Below are 19,143 nucleotides of genomic sequence, written 5' to 3'. Positions count from 1 at the left end.
TAAGGTTACAGGTGTGACATAGCCCAATCCTTGAGAAATAGATTTAATCATAAGCAGAAATGAACCTAGTTTGTCTTTACTGTAAGACAGGTTTTTTTAAGATTTATTTATTATATATAAGTACACTGTAGCTGTCTTCAGACCCACCAGAAGAGGGCACCAGATCTCATTACAGATGGCTGTGAGCCACCATATGGTTGTGTGATTTGAACTCAGGACCTGTGGAAAAGCAGTCAGTGCTCTTAAGCGCTGACCCATCTCTCCAGTCAGTAAAACAGCTTTTTAGCCTAAGGTAGGGGCAGGCTGGTTCTCTACTGGGCCCTCCTGTGTCAATCACCAATTGTGAGAATACCCTTCAGGCTTGCATACAGCCAGATCTTATGGGGGGCATTTCCTCCAGGGAGGTTCCTCCTTTCAGATAGCTCTGACTGAATCAAGTCAAGTTGGTGTAAAATAGCCAACACAGCACCCTACCGACTTACCCAGGTCCCGTGCAGCACAAGTCCCACCTCCTGGGGCATTAGCCTCCCCTTTCCCTACCCCCATGCTGTTAGAGCAGTGATGGACAAGGTGCCCAGGACGCTGTGCCTTGGTCCCTTCATATGTAAAGTAAGTCCTCTGAGGTTTGCTGTTGACATATTACTTTTAGCCATTTTATTGAGTTCTTAATATCTACCACCCTTCCCATCTTTATTCCACACTAATCTCTTCTAACCCCAGAACACTAGGTAGGAGAGATAGAAGGTTAGAGGGGAAAGGAAGCAAAGACCTCTTTAAACTACTTCCTAAGGATTAGGGGGATTGGGGACCTTGGGGTTGGCCCAATCTTCATCGTCAGGATATCTCAAACTTCTTCTTGTCTCCATGGTCACAACCACTTGACAAGCCGAAACAGAAGGAACCAGCAAGCAGCAGGGACAGCAGCAACTTCGACAGGTCCTCTCACGGCTCTCCCATTTCTACCCTCTCCAGAGTCCCCAGAATGAAACTATCTACAGCTGACAAAAACCACGCCCCTACTAGGCAAATCATAATCACCTGCTGTGAAGCAGCCTCTTATCCCACCCCTGGAATTAAAACAAAAACGTTCGCATAATATAACTGGGTTTTGTTTTTTTTTTTTTTTTTTTTTTTTTTTTTGGAGTTGGGGACCCAACCCAGGGCCTTGTGCTTCCTAGGCAAGCGCTCTACCACTGAGCTAAATCCCAACCCCTATAACTGGGTTTTAAGAAACCAAAATTCTCTCTGGCTTGTCTGCTAGGACGCAGTGGCATGCTACCTCTTAGAGTTGGTGACTAATGTGCAGAACTGCTTAGAAACTTTAGGGAAACCCACTTCTAGACATAGATTTCCAAATTGCCCTTCCTACTGAGCACACATCTGGGGTCACTAGTGATGTATAGAGGGGCCTGGCAGCCAGGGGTTTTGTGACCCCTATAAGGTAAGCAGGCCCTGGATTTGGTCAGGTGTAGTCTCTGGGGACTCCGATGAGATCATAGTAATGGGGATAACTCAGGCCCTGCCCAAGTATCTGTAGGACTCGGATCCAAAACCCTGTTTCTGAAACATTCTATGCCTGGCTGTTCCTGGGGTCCAGAGTGCCTTCCCCATGTCTATCACCCCTAGCAACTCCTAGGAAGGTCATGAGAGGCATTTCATACCACTTATCTTCTCAAAAGTGTGTCCCTCCACGTCTTTCTTTCAGTCAGTGCTGTGGTTTTTCTTAAGTCTCTCTGTGTCCCCTGCCCTGCAACTCACCACACAAGCATGTTCCATGTCCTAGAAGGTAAAGACATGTCACTCTCCTCTGCAAAAGAGAAGCCTCCAGTCTTTAGGCCCAGGAACTTGTGGTCACTTTCCAATGAGCAAGTCAGCAGGAAAGCCCAGAGCCAGAGTGAGGGCTTGCCTCTGGAAGAGCCAGGGCCAGGGCAAGTCTAGGGGCTCTCAGTGACGCCAGTGGGCATCAGCGTCTCCCTCACTCCTGAGGAGTCAGGCCCAACTCTCTGAGCTGCTCCCTAGTCCTTGTATTTGAAATCCTACGCAGGAGTTGGAGACACAAGAAGAGGCCTGTGGGTGAAGAGTACCAGGATGGGTCCGCATTCTTATGAGAGGCCTAGAAAACTGCATGTATGCATCTGAAAATGGGCAAGGCGACATATGCTTAGGCCGTCAACATGGCTTCTGCCTGCCTTAGCATTTTACTTGCAACATCTCTAGATAAAGGAGTATTGTCTCTATGTAGGTAGCCTTCACATTCCCTTCTCTTGAGTCGGGGGCTTGTTACATAGCCCAGACTGGCCTCCAGTTTGTAGCAATCCTCTTGCCTCTGTCTCAGATCTCTGCCTGCCTAGTCAAAATGTTAATTGTGTTAGAATTCTTTAAGATCTAATTTTGTTTTAAAGTGTGTGTGTGTGTGTGTGTGTGTGTGTGTGTGTGTGTGTGTGTGTGTGTGTGGATGGATGGTCTGTGCACATGTGTGTAGGAAGGTATGGACACATGGGTGTGTGCTCATGTGTTTGGTGGGTGCTCTTGGAGGCCAGAAAAGAACTTGAATTTCCTGGAGCTGGAGTTACAGGTGATCGTGGGGCTGCCAAATGCAGGTGCTTGGAACTGAAGTTTGGTCCTCTCTGAGAGCCAAAAGCACTCCTAATGGCTGACCCATTTCCCCTCTCTCCTACCCACCTCCCTTTAACTCTCAACTGACAAGAGGCTTCCCCTAGACTCCAAGGTCAAGGGCTCCCTTCCCGTGTTAATGTCTCATGTCTCCATGTTCTGTCCGACCATCAGCCCTTGAGTCAAGCATGTGCCTCAGAGGATTTCTTTCTCTAGTACTGTACATTCAGGGTGGCTTCGTCTCTTCTCCCCTCCCCCACAGTCACTTGCATATAGGAATCTTGGTCCCTCCAGGCACTACAGTGAATGCCTGCAGATGCTGTGTGGTTTCCCAGCATGGTGAAATGCACTAATCTGTCATTGCCCCTCTGGATGTGTAGGGTGCAGTGTTGATTGACAGTCCCTGCATTCAAAGGCCCTCCTAGTTTTCCAGAAACTTCCATCTCTAGTAATGTAGCCTTCATGCTAGAATCAGTTGAGGTGACAGCAGCGTTATTCTCTTGAAAATGCAATGTGCACTTTCCCATGAGGCACCTGTTCAGCCAGGGCTCCCTCCCCATCTGCTACTTGCATAAAGAGTCTTCAGACTCACTTTAGACTTTGTATTATGCTGCCTAAATGTCGTTCACTTGGCTCCCTTCCAGCCTGCTGGCCTTGGAAGCATTGTAGGAGTCCCACTCTGTCTTACAAAGCCTTCATTTTCTGATGTATAGCAGCTGCAAAAGCCTGAAATATATAAATAAATCCTATCGGGAAGTGACGGTCTAGAAGACAGCTCTGTGGACCCATCCCTGGTGGGTCCAGTGTTACTCAGTCCCTTATGCCAGTGGGAGCTTGGACCAGTGGGTGAGGTGGGAAAGGGTCACAGTCCCCGATAAGAGATGGGGGTGCACGCAGCTTAACCAAGGCTCTCTGAGTGCAGCGAGCTGAGCTTTGAAGAGAGCCAAGCTGCTGGATATCAGATGAGAAAGGCAGGAAGCAGAGATACACATCTGGGAGTGAGGGTCCGCAGCTTCTTTGGAGAGGTTGTGATTGGTCTAGCCTAAGTCATGTGGCAGCTTGGATGGGGCAGGTGCACCTTGAAGGGCCCAAGGGGAAACTTGGGCTTGGGTTGGCCTCCACCTGCTCTTCACAGCTGCATTCAAATCTGACCCCTTACCTCTGTCCTTCACCTGTCTGACCGGTTCCACCGTTTCATCAACTCCTGCTGAGTGTGGCAACAGACGGGCCACAGCTGGGAGTCCCGCCCACTGAAGCACAGAACTCTAATACATCGGGTTTGTGCGGGCCCTTTTCCCATTCAGTGGCCCCAAAAACACCAGGAAAAATACCTCTCTTTTTCCAAAGCCAAGGAGCCAGCATATAGTAAGGTGCTTATCTGTGACCCTCATGCTAAACAGGTTGAAGCAAAAGGACAAGAGGATTGAGTTCAGCCCAGACTGGGCTACAAAGAGAAATTCTGTCTCAACATCCAAAAAAAAAAAAAAAGAGGGGGGTGTAGAGGTGCCTATGTGTGGATTTAAAAGAAAGTTGTCTTGCCGCGGAAGCACACAGCACACGCCTTCAATCCCAGCACTCAAAAGGCAGCGAGGTAAGTGGTCTACATAGTAAGTTTCCAGGTCAGCCAGGGAGACCTAGTGAGACTTGTCTCAAAAGCAAACAATAACAAAATCAAACCAAAAGACTGTCCTACGATTGCTGGGCTTGACCTTGTAAAAGAGAGATCGGGAGCAGGAGATACGGGTCAGAGTTCAGAGCATTTGTTCTTGCAGAGGACCTGGGTTCAATTCCCAGCACCCACAGGTGGTTCACAACCATCCAGAACTCCAGACCCTGAGGATTTAAAACCCTCTCCTGAATACCTTGTAGCACACGTATATGCATGCAGGCATACACCTAAAATAAATTAATGTAAACAATTTAAAGAGAGAAGGACCACTACAGCATCTTGACCTCAGAGCTGTCCACTGTGGTTCAGATCCATCTCATCACAGTCAGTCAGTCAGCCAGTCTGTCTGTCTGTCCCTCCCTCCCTTTATTGTTGTCTCTCTGTGTGTGTAATGTTGCACAGATTCATCTCACTGTCCTCTCTCTTTCTCCCTCCCTCCCTTTATCACTTATTTTTTCCTCCACTGGGGGAGGGCAGGGTGAGCGTGGTAACCCATACTCTCCTCAATGACCTTGAGCTTTGGATCCCTCTACCGCCTCACGGGTTCCAGGATTACGAATGTGCACACCCCACACGTTTATGTGTGGTTGAGGATCTGTCAAGGGGCTTCCTGTGCGATTACCCAGCACCCAGCGGCGCCAGCCACATCCCCAGCCCTGTTTCTTTGTTTCTGAGCTGGAATCGCACAGAGATCACACTTTGGCTTGAACTTGGGATGCTCCCACTCAGCCTCCCAAGAGCTGGATCTGCAGGCTCACACCACTGGGCCCTGCCTGCTCTGGCTCTCTCCAGACGCCACTTCCGTGGCCTGAAAACTTAGTGTTATTTATTTATCTATTATTTTTAGCATGTCTTTTTAGGATGGTTTTCCTGTTTGGGTAGCAATATGACACAGATGCCACAAGGAATCTGAGATGCTCAGGGGTCTGACTACCATCCCACTCTCCCAGTGTGGGCTGCAGCCCTGGGACTGCAGTCCCTGCTCTCAGGCCAAGGCCTCTCCCACATGCTGGAGCCCTGAGGCACTGAGGTAACTGAGCTCCAGTCAACACCAAGAACGACCACTGCCTGGTTCAGGTCTTTGATGAGTGAGGGACAGGCATCGGTGGACATTCATGGGCAGGGGCACAACCCATCAGAGGGGCACTTTTTAGTTAGTTTAGTTGTTCTTACTTTTTCAGACAGGTTCTTACATAGTGCAGGATGAACTCAAACTCAATTGACAAGATTTGCCTTGAAAAATTGATCCTCCTGCCTCAGCTTCCCATGTTCTACCATGGCCACTCAGACCAAATTTTAATGATGTTTGACTTAATTTTTATATCTATCTGTCATCTATCTATCTATCTATCTATCTATCTATCTATCATCTATCTATCTGTCATCTATCTATCTATCATCTATCTATCTGTCATCTATCTATCATCTATCTATCTGTCATCTATCTATCTATCTATCTATCTATCTATCTATCTATCTATGTATCTATCATCTTACTATTATCTACCTAGTTGGTTTTTTGAAACAAGGTTTCTTCTGCAATAGCCCTGGCTGTCTTGGAACTTACTATGTAGACCAGGCTGGCCTCAAAGTCACAGAGATCTACCTGCCTCTGTCTCCTCCTGAGTGTTCGGATTAAAGGTGTGCACCACCACGCCTGACTAGTAAATGTAACTTAAAACATTTTCAAGATGTCAGCAACAAAAATGTACATTTCTGCGCTGGTGTGCTTGGTCCTTTTTCTTTTTTTTTTTTCTTTTTCTCCCTTTTTTGTTTTGTTTCTTTGTTTGAGGTAGGGTCTCACTGTGTAGCCCTGGCTGTCCTGGAACTCTCTATGTAGGCCAGGGTGACCTCACATTTGTAGAAATCCACCTGCTTCTCCCTCCTGACTGGTGGGACTAAAGGTATGCTGTGAATGTCACTGCTCTAAGCCTCTGGGTCATCAGTGTGAAGCCATGGCTGTGTTGGCTGCTCTCCCTATCAACTAGGCCAGGCCGTGGTGACTGGTTATCCAATCAAACACTTATACAGTTTGGCCATTAAGGTGCTCTTCGTGTGCCTAAGTCAACATCTCCATCTGAGGTAAAGATTACTCCCTGTGAGTGGGTGTGTGGACCTCTTCAGAGCAGCTGAAGGCCTTTAAGAGCAAAATACTGAGCCAAAGGGACATTTTGTCTCAACAAAAGCACCAATCCTGCCTGAATTCCTGGTCTCTTGGCTTCCCACCTTCATGGAATAAGGAATAGGAACATATGGGCACAGCACTTAAAACCAAGAACTAAAACCAATCAATGGTAGGCTGGAGAGATGGCTCATTGGTTAAGAGCACTGACTGTTCTTCCAGAGGTCCTGAGTTCAATTCCCAGCAACTAAAGCCCTCTTCTGGTGTGTCTGAAGACAGCTACAGTGTACTCATATACAGAACATAAATAAAAGTTCTAAAAGAAAAGAAAAAGGTCAAGAGAAGTTTGAGGCCGTCTTGGCTTGTATGAGGAGTTTCGTGAGGCTGGAGCCAGGGTGGGGTTCAGTAGTAGAATGTGGCAATATCCCGGATTCCATCCTCACAACTACAGACAAGAGGCAGAAGTAGGGAGGTCAGGACCTCGAAGCCACCTACCGAATGTAAGGCAGTCTGAGCTCCATAAACGATGCCTCAGAAAACTGAACAGAAAGGGATAGGGTATCCGCACTCACACAGTCATGCCAGAACACATACGTGCACACTGCAGGAGGGGGTTGTTACACATGTTTTTTCTCTAACCCAGATCCACAGGAAGCAGGGTAAGGCTGCCTCTGAGGTGGGAAGGCAGCCCAAGGTCACAAGGAGAGGCAGAGCCCAGGCCTACAGACACCTAAACCTTGCTTCTTTTCTGAGCAAGCCTCCCTGGGCTGGGGCTGTTGGGGGCTAGGCTCACCATCTGCCGCGGTGCTGGGGGAAGCACAGGAAGGCTGCCCTAAGGAGGGATTGCAGAGCCCAAGCCAACAGGGCACCACCACAGTCAGTTGTGCATTTTGGAGCTTCATCCAGCAAGTGTCAACTGTTGAGGCTATAAATCAATGTCAGTCCTGAGCCAGGTCCCCAGGGCCTGTGCGGAAGAAGACTGAAGTCTGGCACTAGAAAGAGAGCCAGTGTCTTGGGGAAAGTCTCAGAGCCTGAGTTGAGGGCCTAAGGGGCAGCATTATAATATCCAGAGGCCAGCTGGATGGAGGCAGGGCCCGTGAGTCTCCGCAGGACTCAGCAGGGCACAGAGGGTGGTGGGTACCTGCCAGCCCAGAGGCATTCAGGACCATAATCACCCCTCAGCCAAGGAGCCTGTTTCCTTTTATTCTGCTGGGGACACTGAGCTGCTGTATATACCAAAGTATCCATCCAGAAAGGCCCAGTTTGGGGTTCCTTCCAACTCCTGTCTGGGCTGCCTTCTAACCAGGCAGGACAGTGTCTAAACACACCTGCCCAGGCTCCCAGGGTGTCCGACCAGCCCATCCTGCTGTGTGTTCATGGAGTCATCCGTACATCATGGCCCCATGAGAAGGTGAGAATTGAGGCTGAGAGGGGAGGGGCTTGCTGAGCTCAAGGCCACATGGCCACCCTGCTGCTGTTCCACCCACTAGTTCAGATTCCAAGCGGCCCCACCCAGCCCCACCCCACCATTGGCCACCTGCCTGCCATTGCCAAGTTCCCAGTCTCCTTATTAACACCCTCCTTCCCCTCGCAGGACTCCTTGTGACGACCACATCCCTTGTAGCAGAAATGGGTCTCCTGGTGAGATTGGCCTAGGGCATGGCTTTGCTGCTTGTGTGAAGCTCATCTTCTCAGGTTCCAGAAGGCTTTTGACTAATATCTGTGAATGCTTTGTCAAATATCCAGCCATGCCAGGCTCTTTTCAAGTATCAAGTCACTTACAGGCTTCTCAGCATCCTGAGACAGGACCAGTACCACCCCCATTTTACAGATGGAAAAATTGAGGCAGAAAGAAAGATACTGCTGCTCAGAGGTATAGAGGCAGTGGATGTTCACTGGGCACCACATCCATGTCAATCTATTCTGAGCCTTTTGTGTATATTGAACCATTCAGTGTGCATGTGTGCACACACGCGCGCGTGCGCACACACACACATCTCTGACATTGGCGCCATTCAATCTTCACTGGGGAGGTGAGAAAACAAAATCTCAGGGGGCAGTGAGGTGCTCAGGGCCACCAAGCTGGAAAGTAGAACCTGTAGTCCTCCCCAGGGTTCGATTCCACAGAACACACACTCAGATATGATGGGCTTCTTGGAGGTAGGGTGGGATTTGAACTCAGGCCACTTTTTCCCTGGGGAGACAGCGAAGAAACAGGCTCACTCCTCAGACTGTGGGATGGCTCCTTCATGACAAGGCAAAAAAAACCGCAGCTGGGAAGTAGGCCAGCTTCCAGGCAAATGAGCCCACGGAAGTGGCTTTGGCTAGGAACCCTAAGTGGGTGGAGGGCTCCCCAAGGACCAGAGGGGCAAGGCTTGGGGCTCCCAAGCAAGCCTCGAATTGGCAGGCATCGGGGGCCATCAAGTGTTTGTAGTGAGTGGCTTTCCCATCTCCAGCAGTTCCCAAGTTTCCAGTGTTTATTGCAGATGGGTCTTGTACTTCCCATCAACAGGAGGCTGTTTACACACACACACACACACACACACACACACACACACACACACACACACACACACACCACCCCTCCACCCCTCTCCTTGGAGCCAGTCTCACTTGGAAGCCCAGCCTATTGTAGAACTCATGTATTCACATCTGGTCCCAAGCTTGCGGCCATCCTCCTGTCTTAGAACCCAAATGCCGGGATTATAGATTTAGGCCACTACGCTCAACAAAAACTTCCGTTAAGAAGTTACGACGTTTCCATGTGCACGTGTGTGGATATGGATGGATATAAACCACAGCTCTCCTGCGGGTTTCACAGGATGGCAATTCCAGGCGCTGGCTGCATGGGTTCCAGGGCCGGAACTCAATTGTCAGGCTTGGTGGCAGGAGTCTTTTTCTGGATGAATCATCTTGCCATCTGCTAATTTTCTCCCTTTTTAAAAAAAATATTTATTTTGATGACTGTTCCTCCTATTGCCTATAGGCATGGCACTAGGATTTTAGGTCATCGTAAATTAAAATTGATTTTTTTTTTTTTTACTCAGAGAATATCAAGATATTGGGATTATCTGTGTATTCTCTGAAATTTGCAGGGTCAAACAATTAAAAAATATTTAGTTTTGTATGTATGGGTGTTTTGCCTATATGTCTGCGGCCCATGCTTGCAATGCCCAAGGAGGCCAGAAGAGGGCATCGGATCCCTTGGAGCTGAAGTTACAGAGGCTCGTCAGCCACTAGGTGGGTGCTGGGAATCAAACCTGAGTCCTCTGGAAGGGCAGCGAGTACGCTTAACCTATGAGCAGTGTCTCCAGCCCCCGAATTTCCTAATCGCAAACTGTAAAAGCATGTATTCAGAAATGACTTTCATGTGACAGCCATGCTTTCTGCAAGCTTCCGTTACTGTAAAATGTGCATCCCCAAACCTGGCCATGAAAGAAAACTTGGGATGAGACTGGGCATGGTGGTTCACATTTATAACCTCACCATCCAGAAGCTGAGGCAGGAGGATTGTCCTGTATTAGAGGTCAGGCCATCCTGAGCTACATGGTGAGTTCCATATAAACCTGGGCTACTGAGTAACAGAATGAGATCTTGTTTTGTGTAAATTATGAGACAAAGACAGAAAACTTGGACTACTGCTGACCTTCAGAATGGTTGAAAGCCCTGTGGTGTGGGCTGGTCTGATGAACTTGCTGTGCAAGCCTAGGCAAGTTTGTTCATCTTTCTGAGCCTCGGTTTTTCTCATCTATAAATTGGCGGGAACAGGGACATTGTTAGTCTGAGCACTTGGGAAAACTTGGTAGGAGATTGCAAACTTGAGGCCAGTTTGGGCTGCATATTGAGACAGACTGTGTTTCAATTAAATAAGGACTTAAAAATATAATAAGGACTCGGGGGTATAGGTCACTGGTAGAGCACTTACCTAGCAAGACAAGGACCTAGATTTTACTGCCAACACAACGCTCACAGTGGTGGTGCCTGTCATAATTCACGTTGTCAGGTTGACAGATCCTAGAGTCTCCTGGGAGATGGGCCTCTGAGCATGTCTGGGGGATGAGAATGCCATCTTGATCACCTTCAGGTTGAAAGGTCTGCCCACTCTAGGAGGTGCTATTCCCTGGCAAGGATGCTGGACTGAACTGTGTAAGCCGGAGTTGCACAGCTCGTGTTCATTGTGGATACAATGTGACCAGCACTTCAATCAGTGAGGACCTTGACTGCCTCACCATGATAGATGTAACCCTGGGAGCCTGAATAAACCCTTTCTCCTTTAAGTTACATTCCTTAGCAACAGAGAAAGAAACTAAGACAGAGCCCTACATCGTGGGTACTCTTAGCACCATCCAGAATGAAAGAAGAGCCTAATGGCCTTCCAATAAACTACCGCTTTGGGTCAAGCCAGCTGTGGATATGGAGACATGCTTTAGGGGCAGTTTCCCTCCCCTGGCCTGGCCCACCTTCATTTCCTCATGGGGAGGCTGAACCCACTTGGTTGTGCCTCCCCCAGATTGTACTGGTATCATGGGGCAGCCTAGTGTTACTGTGGCAGGGCCTAGGAGCCAAGCCTAGGGGTTCAGCCTCACACACTAGGTCTGTGTAATATGAGCAGACATCTTCCCTGTATCTGGATATCTCACACCATGGATGTGCCCTTCAGGACTGAAACAGAACCACCCCTTTCTGCCCTCCATACTCACCCATTTCTGTGTGCTGCTGCAAAATTAAGACCAGACAATGTGTGTGAGCCCTCGGGTGCTGGACCTCTCTGTATCCATGCACTGTCCTGGCCACACGGCTGTTTCCTCTTCCAGGAGTGCCCTTCCCTTTCATCTTGGCCTGGCAATCCTCCGTCCCATCCCTCCATGACAGTCAGCTACGGCTCCACACTCAGCCGGACCCTCCTATGGTTTGAAGTGGTTGTTATGACTACCTGTGCCTGTCTCCCTGGTGACAGATGAGAACTATTACTTTGCTCTCCACGCTGTACTGATGTGGAGAAGATGGCCAAGCAGTGAGTGGGCGGATGAAAAAAATAGATGAATTTGAAAAAATGACGACTTCATCCCATACACGTCATTATCCAGGGCATAGCTTTGAAAACCCATTCTAAGGCTTTATCAAAAGGATCAGATTGGGAATGGAGAGACTCAATGGTTAAGAGCACTGGCTGCTCTTGCAGACGATTGAGGTTCGGTTCCCGGCACCCATATCGCGGCTCACAACTGCCATATGCAGGGAATCAGATCAGATGCCCTCTTCTGGCCTCTTTGGGTACTGCATGCATGTAATGCACAACATAAGTGCAGGCAAAGGGCGGGGGGGGGGATGGGATTCAATCACCCTGTCAACTTTTGTCTGTCTATGTTGATCTTGTCTGCAAGATTTTGCATTTGAGGACCTTAAAGAGTGGGGCAGACTACTATCTAATGCTGTAGACATCTTTACTTCAGTTTCAGAATACATTTATGAGGTAGAAACTTAAGGGTTCTTTAGAAAGTTGTGTCAGAGGGTGTTTTGCTGGGGCAAACATATGAAGGAGTGTTTTCCTGGAAGTGGTCACAGGTAAAAAGGATGTTCTGCTAAAGTAAGCACATAAAAGGACTCATGATAAAGGATTCTTCGCTAACGACACATATATATTGGTCTGCCTTACGCTGAATATTTGAGCTCCATTTACCGGGACTCCATACAGAGAAACACACCAAAAAACTGGTGGTGTGCTGTCAGCCTCTTGCCACTCCCTCGGACTTAGGCCGATTGGCAGAGTGATGTCAGCTGATACAGACTCATTTCGAGTTTTGCCAAGACTGAGGCAAAAACAGGTGGAGAGGCGAGTCCTGTGGCGGCCACGTGATGCTCGGAGAGAGTATGAATAGGATTCAACAGTCAGCGACAGGGGCTTGCTTGTGAAGGTGGCTTTGCGATGCTTCTTGGTAAATACTTTGTTGAGAACGGCACAGCTTCTCCTGCCATCCCTGCTGGTCCTAATCCCTCCTGCTGACTGGAGCGGCTGAGGCCTGGCTGCTCCTGCCATGTCATGCCACCACCGCTGCTATCCCGACGCTACGGAGCTGGACTGCCGGTGTGTCCGTGAAGGGTTTGCGAGTAGAGCGAGCTGCCGCTGCTGACCTGTGAACTGACTGCTGATTTTCTGACAACGCGGATGGGATTTGCTCCAAAGAACCATTTCTGAACGGGTCTACTTCCCCCGTATCCTAATGACCTTGCTTTTCCACTAGCTCTGGTGGGCCGTGGGCTAGAAGGGAAGTGAAATCATTTAAGAAGCGCTGTTAGGAGTAGTTTTTGCACAAATGTAACAAGGTACGCGATGATCCAAGGAAGGCTGCTTGATTTCAGAAAAAGAAACACGATCAGAAAACCACAAATAAACGCCAGTGAGCACATACTAAATATTAGCTGAGCAGCCCTGGCTCTCAGGACAGAGCAAGTTAAACAATCGCCTGGCACGTACTCGAGATTATATCTGGGAAAGCGTGAAAGCAAGGCCGAAGGCCATATCCAGGCTCAGGTGCACCGAGGGCAGCACTCAGCACCTCCTTTCACCAGATTGGGCTCTACAGCCATGTCCAACAACAACAAGAACAACAACAAGAACAACAACAACAACGAACACGTCTTAGACGTTGAATGTAAATGTTTGTTGCAGGAGGCACCCAGCCACATCCAATAATAATCCAGGGAAGGAAATGCACCTCAGTACAGGCTCTCCCTCTGCCTTTTCCCCAGGAGCCTCTCTCACAGGTTCCCAAGGTCTTGTTCACCATTCCTTTGACCATTTCCCAACAACCCCTGCCCCAAACAAATTCCAGCTGTGGGAGAAACAGAAAATATAAACACCTCCTGCTGAATGGACTTTGTCAACGGGATACAAACTAGGAAGAGGGAGCCTCAAATGAGGAATTACATTCCTCAGATTGGCCTGTGGGAGTGTCTGGGGTTCATATGGAAAGGCTCCGCCCCCGGCCGGTGATAGCCCTCCTTGGTAGGTGGGCTTGAGTGGTATAAGAAGCAGGAGGAATAAGCCTTGAGCCAGTGAGCGGTGTTTCTTCGCGTTCTCTGCTTTTGTTCCTGCCTTAAGGTTCCCGCCTTGAACTCCTGCCTCAGCTGTGCAGAAGGACTGTAACCTGTAAGCTAAAATTATCTCCCTATTTGCAATACGTGCAAGTCAGTGTCTTATCAAAGCACTGACAGCATACCTGTGCCATTTTCTCACACAATTCATCGTTTGCCTTGATTTCCAGTTCTGAGCCCTGCACATCCTTTCTGGTTTTTCAATAAACTTGGAAGTAGTGGGGAAGGAAGGGAGAGAACCGAAGAGGAACCCTAGACTCTACATGGGCTCCTGATGGGAGAAGCCCCAGACAAGGAATTCACAGAACTCCACAAATTCTATACCAGCCCCCACAGTTTAAAAAAAAAAAATTGGGGTTGGGGATTTAGCTCAGTGGTAGAGCGCTTTCCTAGGAAGCGCAAGGCCCTGGGTTCGGTCCCCAGCTCTGAAAAAAAAAAAGAACCAAAAAAAAAAAAGTTGTTTTTCTTCATTTTTTAAAAAATATAAAAGCTTTGTTTTGGTAAAAATGACACAACCTCTCATAAATGATGGTCATGGCATCATTAAAAAATATTTAACTCATCTGGGAGGACCAAAAGAAAAATAAAATTACTCTCCCCGGTACCTCCCAACCACTTACGAAAGTTATTCTTGAGCTCAGCCGCCGAGCTCCGCCTAGGATGCTTCAACAATTCCCATGACCCGGAGAATGTTGTGAGGTCCCTTCTGGACTGGACGTCGCTTTCCTGTAACCCACTCGTCCATTTGTTCAAGTGCCTGTCTGTTGAGGCCAGGCAGCAGCTCAGTCCTAGAGTGCTTCCCTGGCCTGTGTGAGGGCTGAGGTTCCATCCCCAGCACTGTAGAAAAGAAAACGTCATGAAGGGAGCCCTGTGCCAGGTTCTGCACTCTGGGGAGTCAGGGCGGGGCTGCTCTGAATTCAAATAGTGACGCATAGAAGTATATGGTTGCAACTGTGGCCAGAGCCATAAGGTGGGGTCTGGTTCTCCAAGGAAGCCAGAGACAGCAGGGATGGCTTTCTGGAGGAGGTAATGGCTGATCTGAAGGAGGAGGCAATAGTCTGGAGAGACGAAGAAAGTGTATTGTGTCAGGAGGGGATTGTGATGTGACCGCAGTGTTTGCTGCCCGCCACTCTTCCTCCACCACCTGGGACAGACCTAGCTTTGTTCTAGGGCCTACCCTCTGTCCCCTCATTCTCCAATATACTCAGGTAAACCTTGGCAAAGATCAGGCTAATCATACAGTCAGAGGGAGGTATTGTAACCCATTCTGATGTCGGAGATCAGATGCTAGTCCTTTTCCTACCCCTGGACACCAACCATGCAGATGTGAGGTTCAGATGTGCTGCGGCCATCTTGAAGCCCTGAGGCTGAGGTCGAAGGGTGAGGATGCTGAGCAAAGAAAGCAAGAATCTGGATCGCAGTGATGTCGCTGAGCCTTCGGGTAAGCAACCCTGAGCCCCCTTACCCAGAACTTGTGGAAGGAGGTTTCCTTGTGTACATGATTTTGAGTTTCAGTTCTGGAGGTGTCAGTCTAGTTGGAAGTGTGACTAAGGGTTTGGCCGGCAGCAGTTACATACTGAGCAGGTTGTTTTACTCAGATGTGGAAGGTGAAAGTCAAGGCTGTGGAGAATGTAAATGGGGCTATTTGTCACCTCCAAACCGTTCTGGGTTCCTCTAGCCCCATCGTGTGTGTGTGTGTGTGTGTGTGTGTGTGTGTGTGTGTGTGTGTGTGTGTGTGCCTGCATGTCACATATGCAGAGGTCAGAGGACAACTTTTGGAAGTTGGGTCTCTTCTCTTCTCTCATCTGTGAGTCCCAGGGATTGAACTCAAGTCCTCATCAGGCTCTGGGGGAAATGCCTTAACCTGCTAAACCATCTTGCTAACCTTAACCCCATTTTAGGGAGCAACCTTTAACCCAGGAGGTAAAGGAGCTGAGACTCAGGGAGCAAAGGGAGTTTTCCAGAAGGTTCTTCAAAGAAGGCATGTGCCATTTAGAGTTACCTGGAGGAATACTACCACAGAGGAACGGATGCCTCTAGTGGTTCCAAGACTTCCAACGTAGGCAGCCACCCTCTGCAGTGGCCTCTGCTTTAACTTGTGAGCACTTAAAGTCCCACCAGAACTTGTTCTACTGTGATGTTATCTGTGTATCTTATATTTCATACGTGCGTGTGGCATGTACACATTGTGTAGTTGCACACCAAACGTATAATGGCCTGTGATGGTCTGAATGAGAAATGTCTCCTGTAGGTTCGTGTACTTGAACACATCAGAAAGGTAGTTAAGCATGAAACAGCCAGCATCATCCTCCATGCTGTACCCCTTGGCTGTGTGTTTCTCTGTCAGAGGTGAAGCAGCATGGACTAGCAGCCAGGCCCACCTTCAGGTTTCTGCCTAAGGTTATCCCCTGACCACCCCAGGCAATGGACTGCAGCTTGGAGGTGTAAGCTGAAATAAACCTTGCCTTGCTCTGACTTGCTCTTGGTCTGAGTATTTATCTTGGCAACAACAGACAGAACTAGAACAGTTGGGATGTGTGAGTGTCAGTGACCATGGATGAGACTTAGAAGCAAGGGGAGCACTTCAATGTCACCCCTAAGGTTGGACTGGATAGAATGACAGTGGAAAAGGACTACAGGGAGGAGACAGAAAGGTAATGGAGGAAAACTGTCAGGTCTCCATCGTATTCAAGCCACATAGCTGAAGCTGAGGTTAAGGGGGTGAGAAGAGAAATAGAAAGACAGGTATGGATGTCATGTAAATCCAGCACACAAGACTGAGGACTATTTAGACTTTCTTCCATAAAAGAAAGGACTAGTGTAGCACACACCTCCCTGCCCCCCACTTACTGATATTACAGACATTGCTAATCACTCAGTCCTCCTTTGCATTGGGCCTGGTGTGTAACTCAAATAGACAGCCACTACCAATTGATCCCAGACTACAGAGAGTAGAGGAAAGAGCTTTGCTGTCTCTGCTGCCTGTCACCTAAGGCAAGTGTGCTAGTTGATGGTTGTGTTTTGTTTTGTTTTCAGACTTGACACAAAAGCCTATACATATCTGAGAGGAGTACTCTCAGTTGGGGAGTTGTCTCCATCAGAATGGCCCGTGTTCTTGACTGGAAACTGAGTTGGGGTGGGGGGCCTTAGCTCAGTGTGGTTGTTTCCACCCCTGGGCAGTTGTTTCTGGGTTGTAAAAGAGCTAGCCGAGGCAGAGGCCACCTCACCTTTAGTCATAGTGCTGGGGAGGCAGAGGCAGGTGGACCTCTGAGTTTAAAGCCAGCCTGGTCTACAGAGTGATTTCCAGGACAGCCAGAGCTGCCTTGAGCTCTTTGAGACAGAGAAACCTTGTCTCAAACAACAACAAACTAAACTGAATTAAACCCTTTCCTCCCAAGTTGCTTTCAGTAATTGCGATTGCTGTTCTTGGTCATCAACTCAACTACATCTGAACTTAACTAAGACCCAAAAGGCTAGACATGCTTTAAAAAAAAAAGATTTATTTATTTATTATATATAAGTACACTGTAGCTGTCTTCAGACACACTAGAAGAGAGCATCTGATCTCATTACAGATGGTTGTGAGCCACCGTGTGGTTGCTGGGAATTGAACTCAGGACCTCTGGAAGAGCAGTCAGTGCTCTTAACCACTGAGCCATCTCTCCAGCCCTGTGCCTTGTATTTCTAAGTGTCTTCCATGGGCCCCACACAGAGCCTTTTCACATCCAAGAACCCATTTTAATCTTAGAACATTCCTGGGAGATCTGGAACATCATCACCCCACTTTACAGATGGGGAAAATGATATTAGAGACCAGGCCAAATGCCTGGGTTCTGCAGGTGAGGGATGGCAGAGGCAGATGCAAGTGGAGGGCAGAGTCTCCAAAAGCCCAGCTGTCCCACGAGGGGCTTATCCAGGCGGTGGCAGCTGTTAGGACCCGTCAGGACTTTATCCAGAAAAGCCAGAGCAGGCTGGGTGGACATCCTGGGAACAGTGACTTTCCCTACCAATAAATGCCCGCCTTCAAAGAGCTCGGGGAGCTTGACTTTGGATCTGCTCCGGTGCCAAGCCATAAACAGGGAAACTCCAGGCCCTGTGTGGGGGGTGAGTGGTGATTGAGGCTGGGGGTAGGGTTCTGTACAGATAGGGTATGGGGGCCTCCCTTTCAAGAAGAGAATAAGGTTTCTGTCCTACCCCCCCTCCTCCATTGGAATGAGGGCTCTGGAGCCAAACGTCAAGGGCTAGGGCAGAGCCAGCCAACCTTAGTCACGTGAAGGGCCACCCTGCATTCATGGCAGATAATCTCAGAGATATTCATCCCTCCAGCGGGCAGACACTCTGAAAGCCCTGACTGTTTCTGCCTCGTGGGGGTCTCTGCAGGAATGCCAGGGGTCAGCAGACATAGGCAGAGTTCAGGCTGGTGCAAAGCAGGGGGCGGGCAGCGTCTGGGCACTGCCCGGGGCCAGATGGAATCTTTGTGCTCTGTGCCCTGGGAACACTCTCAACCCTGCAGACTGCCCACTGAAGAGAACTGGCCGACAACATGCCAGGCCAGGCAGGGCCTGAGAGCTCTGAAGTGTCTGGGGTGAGCAGAGTAGGAGTGCTTTCCTGCACACTAGTTACTTACTGCTCTAACGGTCTTCCAGATAGGACACTTTATGGCTTCGGTTCTCTCTCCACCTTACATAGGTTCCGGGGATTGAACTCGTGTCACCAGGTTTGTGCAGCAAGCACTTTTATCCACTGAGTCACCTGGCCAGCCTGTCGTATGTGATTTTTTTTTTGAGGCAGGGTTTCCTGGAGTTCATGCTGAGCCCACTGTATAGCTAAGGGTAGTAATGTTGGACTCTAGTTCTTCTTGCCTCCACCTCCAGGGGTTTACCCTCTCCTGCAGCTCTCCCAGCCTCTCCTGAAGCTCTCCCAGCTTCCTGGCCAGCTCTTTCTTGACATGCTGCTCTGATTGTAACACACTGGTAATCTCCATGTTCTCATTCGTCTGGACAGAAAGCAACAGTAGGACCTAATGTGGCTGGAGTCCCCAGAATTGCATGTGTACTCCCTCTCACAGAGTAGGGAAGGCTGCTGGATCATTCCCACACACCCTAGGGCTCGGGATCGTGGGGTGCTTTCACCACTACCACCTAACGTATGGCGGACAGCACCCCATCCTCTGCCGGTGCTGACCAAAAGGGGTGAATGTGTTCCCTGTAAGCAAGGAGGGCCTGCAGGCTCCGCACCAGCCTGACAAAGCAGCTCAGCCAGCTGCTCCTTGAGCTCTCGGTTCTGTGACAGCGCTCTGCTGATGGTGGTGCGGTCACTCTGCATGCTCTCCAGGATCTGCTCGCTCCAGTGCTGGGCCTTGAGCTCCAGCTCCAGCAGCCGCACCTCCTGCTCCCAGTTCAGGTGGCTCAGGCTCTCATTGTCCTGCGCCTGGGCCCGCAGCTGACCCGTCAGACCCTCCAGTTCCTTCTGCAGCTGCTCAACCTGTCCCTGCAGCCACTCTTCTGCCTTGGAGGCCCCAGGGGGAGGCTCTGGAGATAGCAGCTCCTCTGAGAAAGGAAGCAGGCCCAGTGAAGGAATTCACCTTAGGCTTCTTGGGCTCCACTGTGAGTCAGGCTCCCGCCCCAAGCCTTGGCTTCTTTTC

At 49.3% G+C, this 19,143-nt stretch overlaps 1 non-coding gene across 1 annotated transcript; it reads left to right on the top strand.

The window, feature by feature from the left end:
• Positions 1–9,362: 9,362 nt before the first annotated feature.
• Positions 9,363–9,511, top strand: LOC116902629. The gene has a single exon (XR_004388206.1). It is a non-coding gene; the product is annotated as a small nucleolar RNA SNORA79 (small nucleolar RNA).
• The last annotated feature ends 9,632 nt before the right edge of the window (positions 9,512–19,143 follow it).

This window comes from Rattus rattus, chromosome 5 (assembly GCF_011064425.1).
Source record: "Rattus rattus isolate New Zealand chromosome 5, Rrattus_CSIRO_v1, whole genome shotgun sequence".
NCBI classification, from domain to species: Eukaryota; Metazoa; Chordata; class Mammalia; order Rodentia; family Muridae; genus Rattus; species Rattus rattus.
This window is presented reverse-complemented; position numbering and strand designations above follow the sequence as displayed.